At 41.0% G+C, this 24325-nt stretch overlaps 1 long non-coding RNA gene across 8 annotated transcripts in view; it reads right to left on the bottom strand.

Annotated features, from left to right (window-relative positions):
• The window catches only part of LOC112648280 (uncharacterized), a 52842-nt gene extending 33629 nt beyond the window's left edge, over positions 1 to 19213 (bottom strand). For all 8 annotated transcript variants that reach the window (XR_003128889.3, XR_007411760.1, XR_007411763.1 and 5 more), the window contains exon 1: positions 18723 to 19213. This is a non-coding gene — a long non-coding RNA (uncharacterized LOC112648280). The remainder of the gene's footprint in view (positions 1 to 18722) is intronic.
• Positions 19214 to 24325: the final 5112 nt, after the last annotated feature.

Raw genomic sequence — 24325 nt, 5'->3', positions numbered from 1 at the left:
ACGGAAATTATTATTATTTTGCATAATGAAAAAAAAGCCAACATTTTATAGGTGTAATTATTAAAGACAGACAACCTTGAAAAGATTCAAAACAATATTTTACATTTGATTTTAGAATTTTATTTTGCAATCTCAAAAGAGAGCATGCCAACATGTTTTTATGGTAGTCTTCAGATAGCAAAGATGTAGTGTTAAGATTCTTCCCATTTTATGGTTGAGAAATACGAGAGAAGGAAAGGACTTGTATGAGGTCACCAGGTCAGAAACTAAATCATTAAACTATGGTTTTAGCTCAGGGCAGAAAGATTTTTTAAAAAGAACCTAGGTATAGATCTCTGTCAACTGTATAACACCACACAAATGTTTGTTATCTGTATTGTTATCTTTGGGGGAGGATGGAGGTCTAGGTAGGATATGAATTCATTTTAAGCAGCTGTCTCACTAATGCCTTGGAAAACCACCAGCTGGTCTATATAGTATCAAAAGTTATGTTTATCATGTAAGTAAACAGTTCTTTAGTATGATTTTTCTTACCCCCTTGTAAAATAGCGAAAGAAGTAAAAAATCTAAGAGAATAACACACCAAATGCTAATTTCTCATAGCATTTTCCATCCCCCGTCTTCTCTCGTCAAACTCTCAGCCCGTTCTTCTTTCCTCCTTGTCCTTCCTTTTCAAAGATAGAGATGATATTAGAGCTGGGAATGCGGTGGAATTATTTTTAGATTGTAGCTCTTTTGACTTTGTCTCTCCTTGGATATTCTGGGACCATCATCATCGCTGGCTGTGATTTGGTGGAGGCTTCTGAGAGCTCAGTCACCCAGTTGGCTTGGGATTCCAAGTCTGCTTCCTACAAGTCCATTCACTAAGGGTTCAGTCTTCATTTCCATTAGAATATACCCCTAGTTTTAGCATCAAGAAGCCACACTTTTTTTTTTTTTTAATCTTTGGAACTCATTTCAATTTTAAAACAAACAGACAAATGACAAAAGATACAATTTGAATGGCATGGGAAGAAATTGAGGAGGAAGAAGAGATCAAGGAGAGTTTTATATATATATATATATATATATATATATATATATATATATATATATATATAGTAAGAAATTTACTGACCCTCCAATTATCTGTCAGCTTCTGAAATCTTCTACAACGCATCACAGAGTTGATGGTTCCCAAATGAGTAAACAAAACCCCAAATACTTGATCTCACTTGTGTGTTCAGTTTTGCTTCACGTCCTGAAACAAAAATTTCTTTAGAAGATATTTACGTTGTTCCTATTGAACACTTGGGTAGTTCTGCATCGGCAGCCTTGCTGTTGGTATGGCTCTAGGGTCAAATGTTTGGAACCTGAGTCCATTTCTTCAACATATACCTCTAAACCTGAAACCCTGCTCTGTGTTCGTCAGTTTTTCATTCTCAGCCCATAAAATTCCAGTAAAGCGTGAAGCTCTTTTTCCTCTTGAAAAATACCTCCTTGTTATCTGCCACTGGGCCACTTGTTGCTACGGTTTACCTGTGTAGAACAATGATCCCCCGGTGGTACCGATGCCAGGAACCTGTGACTATGTTAAGTTATATGACAAAGTAGAATTAAGGTTGCAGATGGAATTAAGGTTGTCAATCACTGAATTGAAGTTAGGAAGATTATTCTGGATTATTCACATACATTTGATCCTTGACATTATGAGTTTGAACTGCGCGGGTCCACTTATACGTGGATTTTGTTTTCAATAATTTTAGTACTGTAAATGAATTTTGTCTTCCTAATGATTTTCTTGATAACAATTTTCTCTAGCTTACTTTAGTGTGAGAATACAGTATATCCTACTAGAGCACACAAAAGAAGTGCTGTTTACATTATCAGTAGGGTTTCCGGTCAACAGGAGGCTGTTAGTAGTTAAGTTATACTTGGGAGTGAAAACTTATACTTGGATTTTCCACTGTGTCTGGAGGGGAGGTCAAAGCCCTTAACCTCTGCATCGTTCAAGGTGAACTGTATAATCACAAGAGCCCTTAAATGTGGAAGAAGAAGCAGAGATGTGAGTGTCTGAGTAATGCAGAGTGAGAAAGACTCTTGGTCTTGTTGTTGGTTTTGAAGGAGAAAGGTGATCATGAGCTAAGAAATGTGGGCAGATGGGAAAGTTGGAGAAAGCCAGGAAACAAATCCTTTCCACGAGGAATGCACACTTCTTGTTTTAGTTCAGTGATACCCATTTCCGACCATTGGCCTCCAGAACTATCAGATGACAAACATGCATTGTTTTAAGTCACCACCTTTGTGGTAATTTGTTACAGCAACTGTAGAAAACTAATACACCCTACATGTCCTTTCATTTCTCTCCTTTATGTTAACCCCCAGTGAGCCAGCCACCTCACTGAGTCTTTTGTTAGCATCATTGAAATGATTGTGTCTGTTGGTGAGTCTGGGTCTTGGTAAGTCCCCTCTGCTGCGTTAAGGTTGTCTTTTCCATGCCCATGTCACAGAGGTTGATACTCAGAAATCCACCGAATAGAACCTGTGATTCAAGCCCTATGGATCTTTTTTTTTAAGCCCTATGGATCTTAATCAGTCAGACTACATCTCTACATACCCATCCACCTGCACAGACCAGCTCACCCTGTCTGTGACCTTGGACAAATGACCCTACCTCTCCGAGCCCCAGTTTTTTCATCTGAAAAATAGACAGTAAAACTTCATTGGGTAGGATCCTTATGATGGTTAGAAGATAATGCCAGAAAAGTGCTTAGAACAGTACCTGGCACAAAGTGACTTTTACATAAATAGAATTTTTTATTATTCTCATCAATATCTGGCTCATTATTTTTCAACCGGTACATGAATTTAACCAAAGATCTGGATGAAAGGCCACGGAAAATGAGGCACATGGTTCCCATGTATTGTCTGGAAGGAGGTTTCTGTGATCTGTCCTGCATAACCCACCTCCACAACCCGCACGCGCCAACGCAGGCAGGCTAAAGCATATTGTTTGTGACACTTGTGCTGCATGAGTGACTTCGGGAGCCTGATTGGTTGACATTAGCTGACCTCCAGGTCAAAACTGGCTCTTCTGGTCTGGATGCTTAAAGCTATAGATTTTGCCTTACATCCCCTCTCCGGTTCCAGGCTGGGCTGGCCCCCCAGAATGGAATCCGGAAAAGGAGGCAAGCACACCAAGCCCAGGCTCCTTGGATCTGTAAAGATATGATAACAGAGGAATGCAGCTTGCTCCACACTGCACGTAGGCAAACAAATGTTTAACTTCAGACCTCGTCATTTGCCCTATAACTACGGCCCTTATGGGGATGGTCAGTGGGCCTCTCACCTGAGGGGAGGACGCTGCACCCAGGCCTTGCCATCAGGACCCCAGCCTGGCTGTCTCCACGGGCCCCCAGCTGAGGAGGTGGGACCTTGTAAGTACCCAATTTGATGTAACTTTGCCTTATTCTCCTTCACTGCTTACAGTTGCCCTCATCAATGTGCAGATTTCCCTTTCTCTTTCCATTAGATTTTTATAATATCAATAAAGTGTTTTTTCTCCTTCGAAACTGAGAGTATGGCTGCTGTGAATCTTTTCTTCAGAACGTCCCTTTCCATCAAGAACCACTGACTGTGTTTCTCCAGCATACAGACCATGAAATACCAATCTTGCCTCCCTAAAACCCAAAGAGCTTAGGGCACCTGGATGGCTCAGCCAGTTAAGCATCTGACTTTGGCTCAGGTGATGATCTCAGGGTCCTGGGACCCTCTCTCTCTCTCTCTCTCTCCATCTGCATCTCCCCTGGCTCATGCTCTAGCTCACCCTCACTCTCTCTCTCTCTCAAATAAATAAATAAAATCTTTGAAAAAAATCCAGAGCTTGAGATCCAGTGCAAATAGAAGTGAAAAAAATTCTATCGTCATCAGTAGTAGATAACTGTCCATCCTTTTGTATTTGGCATGTTAAATAAATTAGTTCTTGGTGTAATCCGAAAACTGTGAGGAAGCTTAGACAAAACCCTGGGCAGGTTTATTCCATGGATTTTTGTCCTTGGGTAGGAATCCCATATTCATGCCAAACCACTGAAGCATGGGTCTCTCAGTAAGTACCCTCAAGGAAAAAAAAAATGTACTGGACACCTACTAGCATACCAATTAATATTTCTTATTTTAAAATATCAAATATATTTTTCTTTTTTTTTTTAAGAGGTTATGAGGCTAATTTTTTTTTTTAATTTTTATTTATTTATGATAGTCACACAGAGAGAGGAGAGAGGCTGAGACACAGGTAGAGGGAGAAGCAGGCTCCACGCACCGGGAGCCCGACGTGGGATTAGATCCCGGGTCTCCAGGATCGCGCCCTGGGCCAAAGGCAGGCGCCAAACCGCTGCGCCACCCAGGGATCCCTCAAATATATTTTTCCAGTTCACATCTGTCTCACCTAAGTTTTGGTAAAAGCCAGTGCTCCCAGGGTTTCCTTGATCCTTGAAGAAATTAATTATAACGAGTTAAGATGGAATGGAGTAGAGAATCAAACCTTGACCTACAGAAATGTATCAAACCATCCCGTGTCCAAATGTTTCTTCGTGATTATAAGTCTGCTCCTTTTTGCAGCATCATACAGCACAATTTGGTTGAGAAGACAGGGTAGAGGTCAGGGATTCAAGAGGTCACTGGTGCCAGCTGCCTGTGTGTGTATGTCCCTTGGGAAGGGTTTGGAGGAGAGATGCGGGCTGGCTCACAGAGCTGAGGAGCCTTGTGGTTCCTCCAACATCATGCATTAATCATCATGAACCCGCCTCTTGGGACCCAGATGGAGTTGTGTTGTACGAATGGGAACAGTGATTTCCTGGCTTAGGTTTGAGGTGTGTGAACCTTTCATTTATGGGAAGGAGAAAGTAGCCAAAGAGAATATGCAGCATAACTTCCCCTTGGACCTTGAGACTAGAGTTCCTGACCAATCTGCAGAGCTGGTGTCATCAGAACCAGCCCACTGGCGACTTGGAAAAACCTAATCTCTTTTGATATGTTCCCAGATGAAAATCCTAGGTATAGACCTTAAAAGAGCCTATAAAACAGTGTCCTTATTTTGGCCTTATAATTAAGTTATAATAGAAGGGCTGCACTGTTTTACAAGGCAATATTCTAGTTCCTAAGTGGGTAAGAGACACAGATGTTTGCCAAAAATTGTAATTTATTCTGACAAGTACCCGCCACCCCTGCTCCCACCCGAATCTTGATGAGAGAAACAGGTCTAGCCATGCTGTGAAAGAGTTAAATAAAGATACTTAAGCTCATGTGGGGGCAGTGGCGGTGGGGTGGGGAGGGGTGTAAAAAAAAAAAAGAGCAGCAGGGGCTGTTGACTAGAGCAAATTTATACTGGAGTAGCCGTTAGAGCAGGCATTTTGATGATCTTGAAGAAAAAAGTCCTGGGATTGGAAAACGAAGGCTTTGTGACTGTTGCCTCTTTCCGTAAGAGACCAGAAAGAAGTGGTCAAGTCCACTCCTGGTCCGTGGCAAACCACAGGAGTCACGGGAAGGTGCACCATCGCGCATAAAGAAAAGTGAAATGTGTTTTCATTTTTCCCCCATAAAAATAATTTTTAAAGTACGGTTTGGTTTCCAGACAGTTTTAAGAGCTAAAAGGCTCAGGCGGTGGGGGTGGGGTGAGTTAGGAATGGTAGTAACATTTAAATGTGCAAAAAATTACCTTAATTTGAGTGACTTTCAGGTATTGTATATTTGATATCAATTTCTTCTCAAGTCAATGGCCTAATTCTTAAAATATTCGCATTCCGCAGAGTCCGGATACAACTGTATTATAAAATGAGATGTTTGAAAAGCATTTGTTTCCAGAAAATATGGTCCCAAAGGCCCACATTTTAGTAAACTCGACTTTAGAAGACCTGCTCCAGGCAATTAAATCTATGTAATGTAACGAAGCCCAGGAGCAAGGCTGCCTTCTGCTACACTATTAGAAAAAAAGAGTTCCCTAAAAACTGGCTTTCTCTTATTCTATCCTAGAAAATGATTCTTTCAATATTGTTCGGCATTAAAGATATATGAAGTAGAATGATTCTTAAATGAGCTCAAATTTATGTAAAAGGAAATGAATCTACAATTATTTGCATCCTTTCCTCTGGAAGGAGGAAGAAGGTAACACAAAAACGGAATATGTAGTGATTGGCTGAATCCATTCGTTGGCCCTTTAGAAATTATGTGCATTTCCCAAAAGTCTTTTCGTTGCCAAAAAGCACAATGCTAAGTCATATACATTTTTCCCATTTGGAAAAAAAAAGTGCATAATTGAAATGTTTCCAAATGCAAAATATTTGATTGCAGCTTTGAAAGTGGCTTTCAGAAAGGCCAATAAATCTACGGACTCAGTGATATGTAGAAAGAACCTAAAAATGTCCTTGTCCTGTTTATGGTCTACCTACCAAGTATCTGGAATATTCCATCAGACAGACAAAATGATTGGTGGTGCTACAGATACCCCAACATCTCCCCAGAGTTCTTATCAGTTATCTAGTGCTACATAAACACTTCCAAATTCGATGATTTAAAGTAGTAACATGTTTTCTCACAATTCTGTGAGTTTAGCTGATTTTTCCTGGGCTCACTCATTCTATTCCTATCCTTTTCTGTTCTAAGCTGGAACAGTTGGGCCTCTTTTTCCAACTAGTCTCACATCCTGGAATTATCTATGTCATGGCAGCCCAGGGGAGCACTCCAAAAGGCTCCAGATGGAAACTGTAAAGCCCTTCAAGGTCTAGGCTCTGGAGTTTGGCAACGTCACCTTTGCCACATTCTCTTGGTCATAGCGAGTCAGGAATATAGCCCAGATCCAAGGGGGTGGAGAAATAGAGTCTACCTCTGGATAAGAGAAGTGACAAAGTCACCTGGCAGGGGAGTGCATGAACTGGGATAGGAAGAATTTGTGTTCGTTGGTTCATAGCACTACGACAAAACACTACAGAGTGGGTGGCTTATGAAGAGAGATTTATTTCCCATAGTTCTGGAGGCTGGGAAGTCCAAGATCAAGGCACTGGCAAAGTGGATGTCGGATGAGGAACCACTTCCTAGAGAGCCGTCTTTTTGCGGTAACCTCATATGGAGAAAAGGGGAAGGGGCCTTTCTCAGGCCTCTTTTACAAGGGCACTAATCCCATTGACGAAGGCTCTGCTCTCAGAGCCTAGTCGGCTCCCAAAGGCCCCACCTCCTACTATCACATTTGGCATTAGGTTTTCAACATATGAATGTTAGGGGGGATGTGAACATTGAGTCTACAGCAACGACCTGCCACAGGTGATTTGGAAGATTCGGTGCTCAGGTCGGGCAGATGAGTGGGGATCTTTCTTGATGAGGCAGGTGCTAACAAACTGAGAAACAGGCTCATCGGTATTTTTCCACCAGTGCCCACTGATTGATTGTAACCGCCTAGACTTGATGAACCTGGCCCAGGAAGTGGCCGCCGCATGGTAGAGCTAAATAGCGAAATAAACATTGAGTGCGTTGAATTAAGACAACGTACACGAATAAAACTTTACTTCTTTCATAATCAATGAATTTACAAGAAAAGAATTCCACGGTTTTCCCAAAGAGGCAGTGGGGTTGAAGGGGAACTGGTTCCACACACTAGGTGTTGGGATCTAATCCCCTCTATCTCATTTTTATGTCCCAGGACAGTGAAAAATGGTAATTGTACAAAGTGGAAGCTGTCCCGTGTGTGTGTGGGGGGGGCATTTCCTGTAGCTTGAAGGCTGTGGGGTCAGTATGTCTCAGCATGCTCCTATTTGCAGAACACTTGGGCTGAGAGGCCCTGAATGAATTACTGAATATGTGGCCCTGATCAGAACACAGGAGCTATCGGAAGAAGGCCAACACCCTTTCCTGCCTCCTCACTGGTTACTGAGGATAAAGTAACCCTGCAGTAAATTTGGATGATAATACCTTATACCTTCCAAAATCCAAAACTGGAACAAGAGGAATAAATCATTTTTTCTCAAATGGACAGAGAATCCATTTGGTTCATGGAATCCTTGTAATCCCTCTCATACCAACGTATTTCCTATTTTGTAGCCTGTGACCTCGAAGCAATGTGCATCTGGAAGGGTGCCTGGTACAGTAACAATTGCAAACCATGTTCTCTTGTATAGAATATATCCAACCCCTGAAAGAAAAGCCAAGTAAATTGGAAGGAGAAAAAAAACAAAGGGCTGCACATTATGAAGACATTTGCCAATAGAGCCCCAATAACAATTTCTATGAACTGAATGGTTATATGACATGGTAAATGAAAATCTGTTTTTAAATCATATGATATAAATCATATGATTTCTCATTTGTGGTATCATTTTAATAAATGTAAGAGGATGACCAGAAAAATACACATGCTCTTTGGTGAGCATGCCCTCCAAGAAAAGTTAAAAGAGCAATTCCAGATCCTTCCCGTCATCCCCAGATATCACCAGCTTCCATGCTTTCGGGTCTGCAGCACTGCCTTGATTGTACTTGCATTGACCAGGCTAGAAACATAGCTCTTTACTAATTTCATTAAACTAAAACAAAAAATTACTTTCACCAACCATTTAAAAAGTTTAGAGGGGGGATCCCTGGGTGGCACAGCAGTTTGGCGCCTGCCTTTGGCCCAGGGCACAATCCTGGAGACCCAGGATCGAATCCCACGTCGGGCTCCCAGTGCCTTGAGCCTGCTTCTCCCTCTGCCTATGTCTCTGCCTCTCTCTCTCTCTCTCTCTGTGACCATCATAAATAAATAAAAATTTTAAAAAAAAAGTTTAGAGGGGCACCTGGGTGGCTCAGTGGTTGAGCATCTGCCTTCGGTTCAGCTTGTGACCCCGGGGGTCCCGGGATCGAGTCCCACATTGGGATCCCCACAGGGAGCCTGCTTCTCCCTCTGCCTGTGTCTCTGCCTCTGTCTCTGTGCCTCTCATGAATAAATAAATAAAACCTTAAAAAAATAAATAAAAAATTAAAAGTCTAGAAATTTCACTAAGGATTTGAAGATCACAGAACAGAATACAGTCTCAGTTTGCCGTCTCCTTTGTGCTCCCCCCCCTCATTTTCTTCCTCTCTTCAAAAAACAAAGAAAATACCACTCTTCTTGTCCTCAGTAGGTCAGCCCCACCCTCATGGAGGACACTAGAGGTCTCAGAATCCCAAATAGATGTATTAATAATTTCCCAACCAAGATTTGTCACTAAAATAATCCTCATGCTAGCCAATAAGTGAGTAAAACTGTCTTCATTGTTTAGCCTAATTTTATCCCAAGTTTACGGTATAAGCTGACATCTATGTTCTGTTTTGCTCACTGAGATTCCTAATGGCATTAATGTTGAAAAAAAAAAGTTAAATCGGGAATTAGGCTCCTTTAAAAACTTAATGTTATCTCCCAGCGATCTGTCTGCGTGTCCAAACTCTCCCATTTGCCACAGCGACCGTTGCATTCCTTCCCCAGCTAAGTCTTCCTTGTCAATCTCTGCCCATGGCCTTTCTTGCTAAATCACAGATAAAGCAGAGGTCCTGAGGCATAAGTTCCTAAACTCGCTGCTCCTCCACCTTCTGTCTGGTCTCAGAGGAAGTGGTAACCCTCCTCCAAGCTCAGAGGTCATGCTTTCGGCTCTTCTCTTGATCCAGTCAACTCTTTCCTTCTTCAGTGGCTTGTTTCATCCATGTCCCTCCCCTGAGATCATCAGCCTCTCTGTTTCAGCTGTTTGTTCTAAAATCCTCATTCACCTCCCTCTCTAACCATAATTCTTTCTTCTTGCCTCTGCAGCCAAACTTCCTAGGATGGTAGACCATAATCACTGTGATGACCGACTTGTCTTTGCTGCTAGCATCCCTTCTTATCTTCTGATTTCCCTCCGAGGAGCCAGTCCCTCCCACCCCCCTAGTGATGGAAACCTTATCTCACCCATGCCTTGATTTACATGATTGAGCTGGAGATGGACACGTGATCCAAGTCATTTCAGGCCAATGAGACTCAACGTTGGGAGTCTCAAACTTTGGTTCAAGTTACTGAGAAAGTAGATCTTCTCTTCCAAGGGCTCAGGACCTGGAAATAGGTACTCCTGTCTGCGGTAGTCTGTCCGTCCACACAAGGAGAGAGCCCAGCCGAGAAGTGAGCAAACACAGAAGACTCCTCAGAGCAAAGGAGAGAAAGTGGATCCTGGTGACATCACTGGGGCTGCTGAGTGCAGCAGTGACTAAAGTCACAAATAGTCTTGGATTCGTTAGTTACATGAGCCAATAGGTAGCTTTTTGCATAAGGCGCTTCAGTTGTATTTTCCTTGACATTTTCAAGCAAAAAAAAAAAAAAAAAAATCTTATGTGATGCTCCTCACTGTTTCCAGTTTTTCATTTTTCAATCCACCACGACCTGTCTTTTAGTCCCACTGCACCACGAACGGCCACTTGGTTTATCTTTTCTTTGCCAGATGTTATTTCGCTTGTCTCATCCCTTGAATTTCTTCATGTCATTTTTGATTGGTTTCCCTCCTGCCTCTCTCTGCATTTTCTTTTTCTCCTTCCCTCAAATCTTAAGTCTTATCACAGAGTATCATCCTCTTCTTATTCTCCAAATCTGCATTCTTCCCTGGATGATTTTGCCAACTGTCAAGGTTCTAGATATCATTTATATTCAGTAGTCTCCAAGTTTCCATCTGTACCTCTAATAAGTCTGCCTTTAAACTCGAGACTCTGACAGCCAAATGCTCTTAGGTATGACACCATCACCTCACCTAAATGTCCAAAGCTACAAGTACCATCTTCCCCCCAAACCTGTCTTGCCCTTTTCTTATGTTTCCTGTATTTTCTTACATTTGTGTATTCATCATGGCCAGCAACAACACTGCTAACATCTCAAACTTACAAGTGGGTCACCATCATAGGCTCTCCCACCTTTTGCCTTCCTCTTTCCTACACCTAAGTCATCACCCAGGAGCTGTGTGACCTTGGGGAAATGCCCTAGGCTTCAGTTTTCTAAAACTAAAACAGAGATATTTGTAGAATTTGTTGAGAAGACTAAATGAAACATTCATATAAGCCACCACAAATAATGTTTGGCACAGAAAGTGCCTTAAGTAAATATTAGTTTTTGTCTCACTTCCCACTGATGTGTAACAAGCTACCCCATAATTTAGTAGCCTGAAACAGGCATCTCTTGAACGTATTTGCTCCTGAAGCTGTACATCACTTAGGTCAGGGAGATGATAGCTCACCTCTCCCCTGTGCAGCATCTGCTGGGGTGGCTGGAGTGAGACGGGAGGGTCTTCTTCAAGATGGCTCACTCAGATGGTTGGCAAGTTGGTGCTGGCTATGATTGAGTTCACCTGGGGTCATGGCCCAGAAAACTAGGTTCTTCTCCAGGTGCGCCTCTCTGCCCATTAGCTGTCCTCACAGTACTACGTGAAAATCAGAGTGGGACAGAAAATGAGGGTGGGGGTGTGCAATCTGATTTCAAAGTCTGAGGTGTTGTTCAGTGCCCAATAGATGTGCGCCTCCCATTAGTAAATGATTATTGAAGGATGATATAATAAAAGCTTACATTTTTGTTTAATTTGTGTGGGCATAAATTTATTTTGAAAGAGTTAAGTTTTTAGGACGCAATTACTTAGCAAATTGTTTGGGCCAATTACTTAATAAGCAGAACTATTAGGTATGTCATCGGTCCTGGGACTGCCATGAGAAAAATGACTGAGTTGCTAAGGGCACATTAAATGGAGAAACTTTGGGAACCTTGCCTATAATATCTGAGACAGAAATTTAAGAAAAGCTACTTTAAAAACTCTCGATCACCTTTCCTTCGTAAAGTCTCTTCCGTAGCCACCATGGTACCTAGTGAGAAAAAGGTACCTTGTTTGCTTGAGTTTGTGACCATTATTTAATTTGTGTACCTCACATCCTATTTCCTCTGTCTTTCCCCAAAATGCCAACCCCCTCCAGCCAACTTTATTATTCCAGATTCTCAACCTCATAATACGATGTGCCTCCTGTTCTGTAATCTTGGTTTTACATTCCTTAACTTCTGTTCATTGTATTCTCTGGAACTTTGTCCATGATTTAATGAGTCTCCTATGTCCTGAATTTCTTAATAGCATGTATCCTACTCTTTAACCAAACCCAAGTTCTCCCCTGTGTACATGGCTTTTCCAATAGCCTTCTTAAATGGAAGCTTCTTATTATTCTCTTCTAAGTATCTCCTTACATATTCTCTTACTAATTTGCTTTTCAAAGCTAATTCCAGACCTTTACTTTCTAGGCTTTTTTAGTTACTCCTACTCCTATAAGCCTCTGGCTGGGAGGTTATATCCTTTAACCTCACCCCTAGCTTCTCTGGCATGGAGACCTTGTTGTTCTTCTGCCCTCACTATACCTTCCCCCCATTCATTGATGACTTTGCTCTCTGGCTCACAGTCCTTTCCTCCACCCTGTCTGGTCTCCATCCTGAGTGACCTCAGCAACCAATACACTGAGTCATCCTATACCCAAGCCTCCCGATTCCTTGGTCTCCTCATCTCCAATTGCCTGCTCTTCTATTCTGTGTCAACCAGCCAGAGTCATAGCCTGGCCCAGACTTTTCCAAGTGTGGTCTTGGGGCTGGCTGCCGCAGGATTGTCTAGAAAGCTTGATAAAATACACATTCCAAGGCCCAGTCCTACTGAATCACTGTTTTTGAGAAAGAGTCCTGGCATTTTAACAATCCTCCCAGGTGGTGGCAAAGTGACTTTGAGAACCACCGTTTTCATAAAAAACTACCTCAAAATCACGTTCTTTAACCAAAATCCTCTATCTTTCCAGATAATTTTCTCAATTGTTGCCACTACAGTTGCTCTTGATATAATGAGGCCTCTCCCTTTGCATTCTTTTTCTTCATGTGCGCCCTTTTGTTTTCACTTTCATCTCTCTTTAGCTTAGACATAATAATAATAATAATACAACTTTTCCTGAGTATTTACTATGTGGCAGACATTCTTCTAAGTCCTTTACTGTATTAATTCTTTAATCCTCACAATAACTTAATGAGCTAAGTACTTATTTTAAACCCCATTTTTTTTTCTTGCCCAAACTTCCAGTTTTCTTGCTCTTCTTATGCCTTCTTTGCTTCTGCCTGGCAATCCTCAACCCAAGATCCACCTTCCAATGCTTGCACCCCGGCCACTTAGTACAGCAGGAAGGATTGGGACAGTATGAGTTCATGGACACTTGCCCTAATGGGTTGGAAGCAGTGCACTTCTGGAGTTGGTACGCTCTCTCACTCTTGGCGAGCTAGGTCATACCTCCCACTCCAACCTCTCCCTTCTTTTCAGCAGAAAACTTTGAATTCTACTTTATACAAAATGTGAACTCTCAGAAAAATACAACCTAAACTGCTCACCATCAGATCCACAAAAACATCTCCATTAGCATCCGTGCTTCTTTCATGGGCTTACAAATTTAACAAATCTTTATAGAGTACTTACCAAGTGACAGGCTTCCGCAATGCTGTTTCAAGAAAGAGGTAGGTTCTATGCCTATTCCTATTTTACAGTGTGAAAACGAACAGAGAAGTTAAGAAGCTTGCCAGATTCAAACCTAGTCCGTGGTGGAGGAGCTAGTGAGACTCAGCATCTGAATTCCTAACTGGCGGATGGTACTGCTGCCCCAACCGTGCCCCAGGAGTTTCTTGGCTAAGAGATGGAGAAGCTTAGCAGCTGAGACTCTGCCTAGGGCTGCCGTTCATTGAGAGCAGTTGCTTTCTTACTTGTTTTATGTATTGGATGTGTCTTGAGATTTTATTCTAAAAAAAATTAATTAAGGGAAAATATTTTCTTAACAATTTGAGAAACCACTATACCCCATTTCTCTAGGTCCCTTTATTAACCGCCATCCATGATCTATTTCTTCTGAGGCTAGAGCTGTTGGTTCAGAATAGCTTTGTTAACTCTGGGGAATCTATTTGCTTTATCCTCTGGACATTGAGAACCACATAATTTATTACAGTAAACTTTTGCTTTGTCATCCTGGAAGCTTAGGGCCAAATTCTAACTCAGTGAGGAACTTGTGGCTTATCTATTTGTACTCTTTTTCTCTTGGGCCTTGATCATCCTTTCCATTTCCCCCCCCTTTGGGTCCAGATGTTTTTTTAACATCTGTTTTCAGTGAGTTGTTTCAAATCCCTTTTGGAGCAAGATTTGACGTAATCAGAGAATAATGTATATGAAACATTTTCTACACTATCACCATAAATGTACAACTGTAAGGAGATAAATACAAGAGTTTTAGTCTTCCAACAACCGTCTTATAGTCCAGCTATAAGGTGTCTCAGATATGGTGAACTAACGGTTTGGAAAACTAGCTAGAGCTCTGTAATTCCCCATCTAGACTTTGGGCAACACTAGAAGGGAGCGCCCTACTGGAACTAAGGGTTCCTTACTCAGCAATTCCAGAAAAATGGGGATTCTTCATTCTTTTAGATAAAGTGCTTGTTATTTTTAGAACTAATTTACTGCTCTCATATGTGATTAAAAAAACACAGGTGGGGCACCCGGGTGGCTCAGTTGGTTAAGCATCTGACTCTTGATTTCAGCTCAGGTCGTGACCTCAGGGTTGTGAGACTGAGCCTCAAGTCCGAGTCCGGCTCTGTGCTGGATGTGGAGCGTGCTAAAGATTCTCTCTCTCCCTCTCCCTCTGCCCCTTCCCCACTTGCTCACCCGCACCTGCACATGCACAGGTTCTTCTCTCTTGTTTGCTTGAAAAACAAACAAGCAAAAGAGGCGAGGGATCAGGGAGATCCCTGGGTGGCTCAGCGGTTTAGCACCTGCCTTCAGCCCAGGGTGTGATCCTGGAGTCCCAGAATCGAGTCCCACATCAGGCTCCCTGCATGGAGCCTGCTTCTCCCTCTGCCTGTGTCTTTGCCTCTCTCTGTCTCTCTATGTCTCTCATGAATAAATAAATAAAATCTTAAAAAAAAAAAAGAGGTGAGGGCTCTGCAACCTATAAAGCAGTTAATATTTCCCTCAACCTCAAATATAATCCTGTTTTGGAAGGATGCCTCTCATTTGAAAATTAACTCATGTACACAGACTTCCATATTCCAAGGATATATCTGATAACTACACCCATGACAAGAAGATGCTAATAGTATTTTAGAATAATCCCTTTCAATGAAGCGTGAGATATTGTACTAGTATTCATACTGGTTAGCTCACTGCAGTGATCTGTGTAGGTCATTGAGAATTTCCTTTGGTTATTTTTTTTTGCTCAAATGTATACTGGATTGCTTATTGAAATAAATCTATTTTTAAAAGATAAGTAAATATTTAAGTAGAAAATATTGAGCTTTTTTTGTTTTTTTTTTTGTTTTTTTTAGCTGAAGTATTCTTTTTTAAATGATTTATATGGATAAAGGAATGTGTAGCCTTACAAACTCTTGGGAGTTGAGGGATAAGGCATGAATAGTAGTGTTAGCACTATGAGCTAGCTGCAAAAAAAAGAGGAAATGTTATTTTAAAAAATATTTCAGATGTAAGACAAGAGGACCTATTTCCTTGAAGTGCAGAATAAAGAATACAGGTATGCTTCACCCATGTCTGTCTGAACCATAAGATTTACTCCTTGGAAGTTTGGCTATCTCATTTCTCTAATTTGACTTCATAGTCTACTCTCTCTTCAATTTTTAGAACATATTCCCCAACAAAATAAATAATTAAACTATAGATGAACTGTCAAAAGGGAACATTATTTTAATGCAACATTAACATTTTGGTAATTAACATGGAAGTTAATGCATTTAGCAGATGTAACAACATTAGACTTGTAAATTTTAATTAAAGTTAATGGTTCATGATAGCTGTAGGCAGCAGGCATCCTCTCTAGATACTGAAAACATGTCTAATGTGATTAGAAATACTAATTGTAGAAAAAAGGATAGCGCTGGCAATGACTATTCCTCATTTCTCACAAAATCAGCAACTTGAAAGTCCTTTCAAATGAGGGAATTGGCAAGCAAATAGAAGTTAATAGAAAAGGTGATAACAAGATTTAAGGGGCTACATCAAAACACACAAACTGCTTTTATATACTTCCATTTCTCTACGAAGCTACCTGAGATGATTCTAGGATAAGAAACGAAGGTATTTAGCAATTTTTAACTAGAAACTAATGTGTCATCTTTAATTCTCTCTGCAGCTCCTAATGAAGGTTGCCCCCAAACTATATTCACGTGGCTCAGTCTAGATTTTTTTTTAAAACAAGAGAGTCAATGATTTTGATTGGCAGACAAACAACCCCCCCCCCCGCATATTACAATTTTGCTAAAATGATAAAAATGATGAAGGATAGGTAGCCACACTTATCAGCTAGCCCAAAGTAAGCATAATCTTCAAATTCAATTATCTTCATTTCCACGGATGTGTGACTGAGCCTACTAATTCTAAATAACTCACTTGAGGTACTGTATGTCTCCAATTGTAAGACATTTCTTTTTTATTTAATAGGATAGGATGTAAGATCCTCGTGTGTCCTGTTAAGACAGCATCTCGGCAAAAGTAGGATCTCAATAAATACTAGTTGAAGGACACCTGGGTGGCTCAGTCGGTTAAGAACCTGCCTTTGGCTCAGGTCATGATTCTGGAGTCCCAGGATGGAGCCCCACACCCTGCTCCCTCCACAGCAGGGGGTCTGTTTCTCCCTCTGCCCCTCACCCTGCTCATGTTCTCTCTCTCTCTCTAATATAAATAAATAAATACTTAAAAAAAACACTAATTGAACAAAAGAATAAATGTAATACATTTAGGTTTAAAATATTTTAAAATGTAGTATTATCGTAAAAATTTAGTAACAATTTACATAGAAATTTAAACTTATAAACTAGAATATATTTACACTCAATATACTTATTTCATGTGGGTTATTACTTGTACATTATAATATAGATACAATGAATATTACTTTCTTGTTCCATCCCCCAAAGCTGCCTTAAAATCCAGTGTGTCTTGCAATGGGTGGTGGAGTAGAATCAAGACGTAGAAAGTTAAAAGTTGCCATCAAATATATATTCTGTTAAGAATAAACTCAACTCGCCACTAATAAATTCTGCCCTCTGTCCGAGCAGCCCTGAATGAAAACTTTTCACGCATCTTCACGGAGAGCACAAAATACAGAAGGCTCAAATTCCAGGGCTTTAAATACCAGGGACTTTGACCACTGGCACCCCACCAAAGAAATCAGTCTCTGAGACAGCAGAGCTCACTCATCACTGTCAAATTCCTCACAGTGTAAATTCCTCACAAAACTGGTCTGTGCTAAAACCTTCCTCATTTTTTACTCCTAAGAGTGGTGAGGTCTGGATTGCAGAAATTATGGATTAAATAGAGACCATTTTAACTTCTTTTAACACTCAAGTCTTGGCTTGGTTTCCAACCCCGATGTAGACAGCCTAATTTGCAGGGCTAGTGAAAAGTGGTAGCCCTGAGGTTTATTGTATATTATAAACCTAGTGGAATGTTGAGAGTCAAAGCTGGCTTTCCGATTGGTTACTCGCCTACTCTTTAAACTACTTTTTAAAAAATGACGAGAAGTACAAGCAGAACAGAATCTGTTGGCAAATGACCATTCAACTTCTCACATTTCAACACATAAAACATTGATTATGTAATATTTATGTTATGAATTTTAAGCCACTTTCAATAATAACAGTGACCCCTAGGTCAAGTATTTTCTGGTAATTAGTAACTAGCTGGGTTAGGAGTCCAAATCTCATAAAATATTGTTAAGAAGATTTTATGTTTTTATAATTTAAAAGGGTCAACCAGTGAAGTTAAAAAGTTCTGTTTTTTTCTAATGGTGAATATGAACTTACATCTCAATATCATCTATCATTTTACAAAACATGGGCTCTTACTGTCACTGGGGCAGACATATGCAATGGCAAAAATTTAAATATTTGAAACACGGAAAAGGTAAATAATAAATTTGCTGGTGAGCAGGAATTTTAATTCAAAGCATGATCTGCTGTCCAACCCAGTATAGACACAGTAATTTTTCCAGCCACCAAAATTTAAGTCACTCCTGACTTTAAGAATAATAACGATATATCAGCCTGGCACCTGGTTTTGCACTAGAGTTGCCAGATTTAGTAAATAAAAATATGGATGCCCAATTACATTTGAATTTCAGGTAGGAACATTTGTTTAGTATTATGTACAATATGCTAAAATATTATGTGTTGTTTATCTGAAATTCAAATGTAACTGGGCATTCTGTATTTTTTCTGGCAACCCACCTCCTTATCCAGACTCTGATCTCTTTCCCTCACTGGTCTTTCAACTCTCCAGTCTCCCAAGGGTTGGAGTTCAGGTTTGAGCGGCTTGCAGCAGGTACGCATGCTGTCCAACGTGGGCAATTGTCAAGGAGCAAGAATTGTTCCCTGAACGGCCCATCTTGGCAGACTAAGAATCAGATTGACATGACACATATTAACAGGAGAAAATCGAATTTAGTAATATATGTACGGGGAGTCCACATAGATGTCCACATTCCAAGGACAGTCACACCAAATGAGGTCTAGATGTCATCCTGAACTAAAGAAAGGGGAGAGGGGTCTGGGACTTCAAAGGGAGGAATACAATCTTTAGGAAGATGAAAAAGAGTAAATGTTTGGTAAACAAATGTTTGCTGGGCCATCCAGAAACAATGGGCCAAAGAGGACTTTGATCAAATAGGCCTTCCTAGGTTCTTACCTGACCTACTTCAGATCACAGTGTAGGTATCAGCGGTGAGCTCTCTTCCTGGAGCCAGTCTTTCATCCAAATTCTTTGTAGGGAGTTGTTGGGGGGAAGTAAAGGACTTCCTGAATCTGCTGGGTCTTCATTTCTTTCAACTCAAAATAATCTTTATGACAAAGTGGCCCATTTGGGGGCACCCTGCCCTTGACCCCCACAGAATTTCAGCACCTTCTCTCTCCACGGCCCTGCCATACCACTGTTTATACTTCACTGGGTCTATACCGATTGGTAGTGTGGGATTTTGAGGTCCTCTCTTCCCAGAGCTCCAAGCAGGGAGGTAGGAACAAACTCCTGTGCTCTGGACAGGAAATCTATATCACAATCTTTAACGACACACACACTTCCAGCATTCTCAGCCACAAGACAGAAGGCAGTTCAGAATCCTGATCCCATGTACACCTACCTCTAACCCTACCCTTTTCCTTTATCCCCAGATCTCGCAACACCCCCCGCGCCCCCCCCCCCCACACTGGAATAACTGCCTCTCCCTTTGTGAGGCAATAAATCACTCCCTCATGATTTTCCTCACTGCAGTATGATTTAATCACCTTCATTTTGAATGGGATAAACTGGCTTTCCCATTGTTTCAGATTTCAAAGACCTATTTTTGGAGTTGAAAAGCTGAATATTGAGTATTTGTTTGTCTTTACCTTTAATCTATCTCGAGACAAGGGTTGTCTGGTTGACTCAGAGGAGTGGAACCAGTCACAATACAACAGAGGCGATGGGGCAGGGGGGTGGGGGGGAGAAAGTTTACTATTGGAGTTGCCCATCATTGGGTAGCTACTCTTAGAATGTCACTTTTGGCTAAATGTTTTGTCCAAAACTACTTCTCTATTTTCAGATTGAACTAGTGGTCATATTTATCAAACCAACAGACTGTTCACTTATCTGAGTGAGCTTGTGAAAGTGCTTACCTTTGTGGTTCTCAGTTTTCTTCCATATTTACAAAATGGAATATGTTGGTGGGGGAGAGAGTTTATTAAATATTTTATCCAAAGACTATTATGTGTCAGGCAACATGAAGTACTTTATTATGCACAACACAAAATACAATAATTCCTAACCTGTAAGGAACAAAATACAGTACAAAACATGCATTTTAAATATACTGAATGAACACAGGGGCCTCCATGTTTCTTTCGTTTTAAAAAGTGGATGATTCTATGTGGCGAAGTGATCACATTATGTTGTGACCTGAGAAGTTCTGAGTTACAGGGATTCAGATTGCTTAGTAAAATCTCCTCATTTCAAGACAGCACTTAATTATGTTTTTCTTTTTTTTTTTTTTAATTTTTATTTATTTATGATAGTCACAGAGAGAGAGAGAGAGAGAGGCAGAGACACAGGCAGAGGGAGAAGCAGGCTCCATGCACCGGGAGCCCGATGTGGGATTCGATCCCGGGTCTCCAGGATCGCGCCCTGGGCCAAAGGCAGGCGCCAAACCTCTGCGCCACCCAGGGATCCCTAATTATGTTTTTCAATTAAGAGACATGATCAGGAAGCCTCAGAAATAGTCCCACTGTCCTTTACAAATGTGTAATTTCACACTTCGTATTTCACGTTCATCACACTTGCCATTTCATATTTGTCTTGCCAGTGACACATGTCACCTTTTAGCTTGGTAAGTCTAAATAAAAAGATATTCATCTGTCTAAGATTGAGCTGATCTATACTTGGGGTACTACAGTCATGTGTATTTCCCTCTTAGCTCATAAAAATCGTGCATAACAATTTAAGAACCAGGACAGAAAAAAAAATGGTTCTATGGTGAAAATGTGTATCAATTATTGATAAATATGGGGAAAAACTATATATATAATTTTATAAGTAATCAAAGAACTATTGGGGTACCTGAGTGGCTCAGTTGGTTAAGCCTCTGACTGTTGGTTTTGGCTCAGGTCATGATCTCACGGGTCATGGGATAGAGCCCCGAGTAGGTGGGGAGTCAGCTTAAAGATTGTCTCCCTCTGCCCCTCATCACTTGCTCTCTTTCAAAGAAATAAATAAATCTTTTTAGAAAAAGTAATCAAAGAGCTATGAATTAAAACAGTGAGAGCCCCCCCTTTTCCTTCCATACTAGCAAAGATTAAAACTCCAAGTATGTGGACAATATTACAGTGAATCAGAAAAGCTCACCTTGCTCTAGAACATTGGCATGATTCATTGGCACTGTCCCAAACCTGCTTCTCTTTTCTCTTAGCAACGGGTATCTAACCTCTTGACTTCATTTATCATCTTTACATTTATATTTCAAAAATAGTGATCATCTGTGTATTCAGACCTGTATAAACAACTGGGTACTTGATATTTACTTGGATAACTTGGTTACCTCCAACTCAATGCCATAATGGGATCAAGCCATATGTATTATTCTGCAATTTTCTTTTCCTTAATCTCTAATCGTGGTTTCTTCTCTTTTCTTTAATTGTGGGTATTTTTCATGACAGTACATTTGTATCAATAAAAAAATAAATATATCTCGATCTGTCCATTTTTGCTCTCCATTGTCACTGTTAATGCCACAGTCAGGCCATCATAATAGGTAGCCTGGATTTTTACAAGTTTCCTTTAGTGGCCTTCTGGTATCCACATCTTGGCCACTTTCAATCCATTTTTCCCTAATTAGCCAAAGTTATCTTTTAAAAATACTAAATTTAGGTCTTCCAAGTATTAGCTGTGTGATCTGAAGGACCTGGTGGTCCATGGAAAGAAGTTTGAATTTTATTCCAAATGAAAAGGAAAGCCATTAAGGAGTTTTGGGGGTGGGGAAGTCACATGCAATGACTCACCCTTTTCAAGGTTTCTTTGACTGCTGTGTGGAAAAATGGATTACAGGGAGCACTAGTGGAATCAAAGAGACTACAGTAATGAGGAGGCTTTAGCAGTGGTACAGATGGGAGGTGAGGGAGGCTGGGCTGCGGTGAAAGCAGTGATGAGAGGTGGATGAATTCTTGAAATATCTCGTAGATTTAATTGACAAGATTTTCTGATGAATTGGATGTGGGTAGTAAAGGAAAGAATAATTGAAAATTATGGAAGATGGGGAAAGGAATTAGTTAAAGGAAGCAATAAAAGATTTCACTTTGGGTATATTAATTTTGAGATGTGTCCAATACATTCAAGCAGAGCATTAAGTAAGCACTTGTGTACATAGATCTGGAGCTCAGCAGAAGAATTTGGGCTAATCAAATAAATTTGGGACTCAGCAGTAGAAGATGGTATTTATAGCCAGAAAAATGGAAGAGAGTGGGAATATAGTAAGAGAAGTGGACATGGGGATGAGTCTCAGGAACTGGTACATTTAGAGACTGAACAGTGGAGGATAAATTAGCAATGAAGACTAAGAAGGAACTGTCAGATAGGTAGGAGAAAAACCAGAAGAAGAAGGTATTGTAGAAGCTGAAAAGGAAGTGGTTTAAGAAAGAGGAACACACAGGCAGCCCAGGTGGCTCAGTGGTTTAGCGCCACCTTCAGCCCAGGGTGTGATTCTGGGGTCCCGGGATCGAGTTCCACATCAGGCTCCCTGCATAGAGCCTGCTTCTCCCTTGGCCTCTCTCTCTCTGTATCTCTCATGAATAAGTAAATAAAATCTTTGGAAAAAAAAAAAAAAGGGAAAGAGGAAACACTGCTATCCATTTTTCCCTAATTAGCCAAAGTTATCTTTTAAAAATACTAAATTTAGGTCTTCCAAGTATTAGCTGTGTGATCTGAAGGACCTGGTGGTCCATGGAAAGAAGTTTGAATTTTATTCCAAATGAAAAGGAAAGCCATTAAAGAGTTTTGGGGGTGGGGAAGTCACATGTAAAGATGGAGTAAAATAAGAACAGAAAAGTAGGGGATCCCTGGATGGCTCAGTGGTTTAGCACCTGCCTTTGGCCCAGAGCGCAATCCTGGAGTCCCGGGATCTAGTCCCACATCAGGCTCCCTGCATGGGGCCTGCTTCTCCCTCTGCCTGGGTCTCTGCCTCTCTCTCTCTCTCTGTGCATCTGTCATGAATAAATAAATAAAAATCTTAAAAAAAAAAAAAAGAACAGAAAAGTACCCAATGGATCTGGTAACAAAGAGGTCAAAGAGAATTTTGATATGAGGTATAACTACTATATTTGCCAATCAAATTGTGAGTCTTCTGCTTAAAACCCTGTGGCTTCTCTTTAGCCTTACGATGCTGTTCAAAATACTCATCATGGGGCCCCTGGGTGCTCAGTCAGTTAAGCGTCTGCCTCTTGGTTTTGGCTCAGGTCATGGTCTTGGGGTCCTGAGATGGAGCCCCACATGGGGCTCCATGCTCAGCGAGGGGACTGCTTCCCTTCTCTCTCCCTCTGCCCCTCCCCCTGCTCATGCACACACTCTCTCTTTCTCAAATAAGTAAGTAAATAAATAAATCTCTAAAAACAAAATACTCATCATGTCTTTTCAATCACTCCACATTCCAGCCAGTGTCTTGTTTCTTGACACTTGTCTCCACAGCCACACGAGACTTTTTTTTCACTTGCAGTTCTGGAACATGCAATGCTCTCTTTTCTCTCAAGGTCCTCACACTGGTCTGAACCAATGCTAATTGCTGACTGTATAGTGAATGAGAAGCAGCATAACACGGTGGCTCAGCACACAGACTTGAGAGCTAGCCTATCTGGATTCGACATCTGGCTCTGGCTGTTTGTGCGATCTTAGGAAGATCCTGTTCTCTACTTCAGTTTCTTCGGCCCTTCAGTAAAATGGGGACAATAAGAATACCTGCCTTATAGAATTATGGTTCGAGGGAAAAGTCACATTTAAAAGGTGCTGGATGGTCTGAAGAATGAAATAAATACTGACAGTACAAGAAACAAAGGCAATAAGACACTCCAAGATAAATTTTAAAAAGGACCTAGGATAGGCTATACTAATTGGATGTGAAATAAACAAGATTTACATAAAGTTTAACTTTCATTGATCCTTAACTTCTGGAATTAACTTATAGATAAAACATTAAAGATTAAGGTATGGAGAGGCATCTGGGAGGCTTAGTGGTTGAGCATCTGCCTTTGGCTCAGGTCGTGGTCCCAGTGTCCTGGGATCAAGTCCTGCATCAGGCTCCCCACATGGAGCCTGCTTCTCCCTCTGCCTATGTCTCTGCCTCTCTCTCTCTCTCTCTCTCATGAATAAATAAATAAAATATTTTTTTAAAAAGGATTGAGGTATGGTCACAAAACCAAATATGAATGTTATCAACATTGATCCTCTAAAAGTTTAGATTATTGAAGTTGGAAGGTAGAAGGTGAAAAATAAGCTGATAGGAAAGCTAGGGCCATCAGCATCCTCACCTTACAAGAGAGGGAATGAGGGGATCCCTGGGTGGTGCAGCGGTTTAGCGCCTGCCTTTGGCCCAGGGCACAATCCTGGAGACCCGGGATCTAATCCCACGTCGGGCTCCCGGTGCATGGAGCCTGCTTCTCCCTCTGCCTATGTCTCTGCCTCTCTCTCTCTCTCTCTCTCTGTGTGTGACTATCATAAAAAAAAAAAAAAAGACAGGGAATGAAAAGACAACATCTCTAGTTGCTGGCATTCATCAAGGG

The sequence above is a fragment of the Canis lupus genome, chromosome 7 (assembly GCF_003254725.2).
Source record: "Canis lupus dingo isolate Sandy chromosome 7, ASM325472v2, whole genome shotgun sequence".
NCBI classification, from domain to species: Eukaryota; Metazoa; Chordata; class Mammalia; order Carnivora; family Canidae; genus Canis; species Canis lupus.
This window is presented reverse-complemented; position numbering and strand designations above follow the sequence as displayed.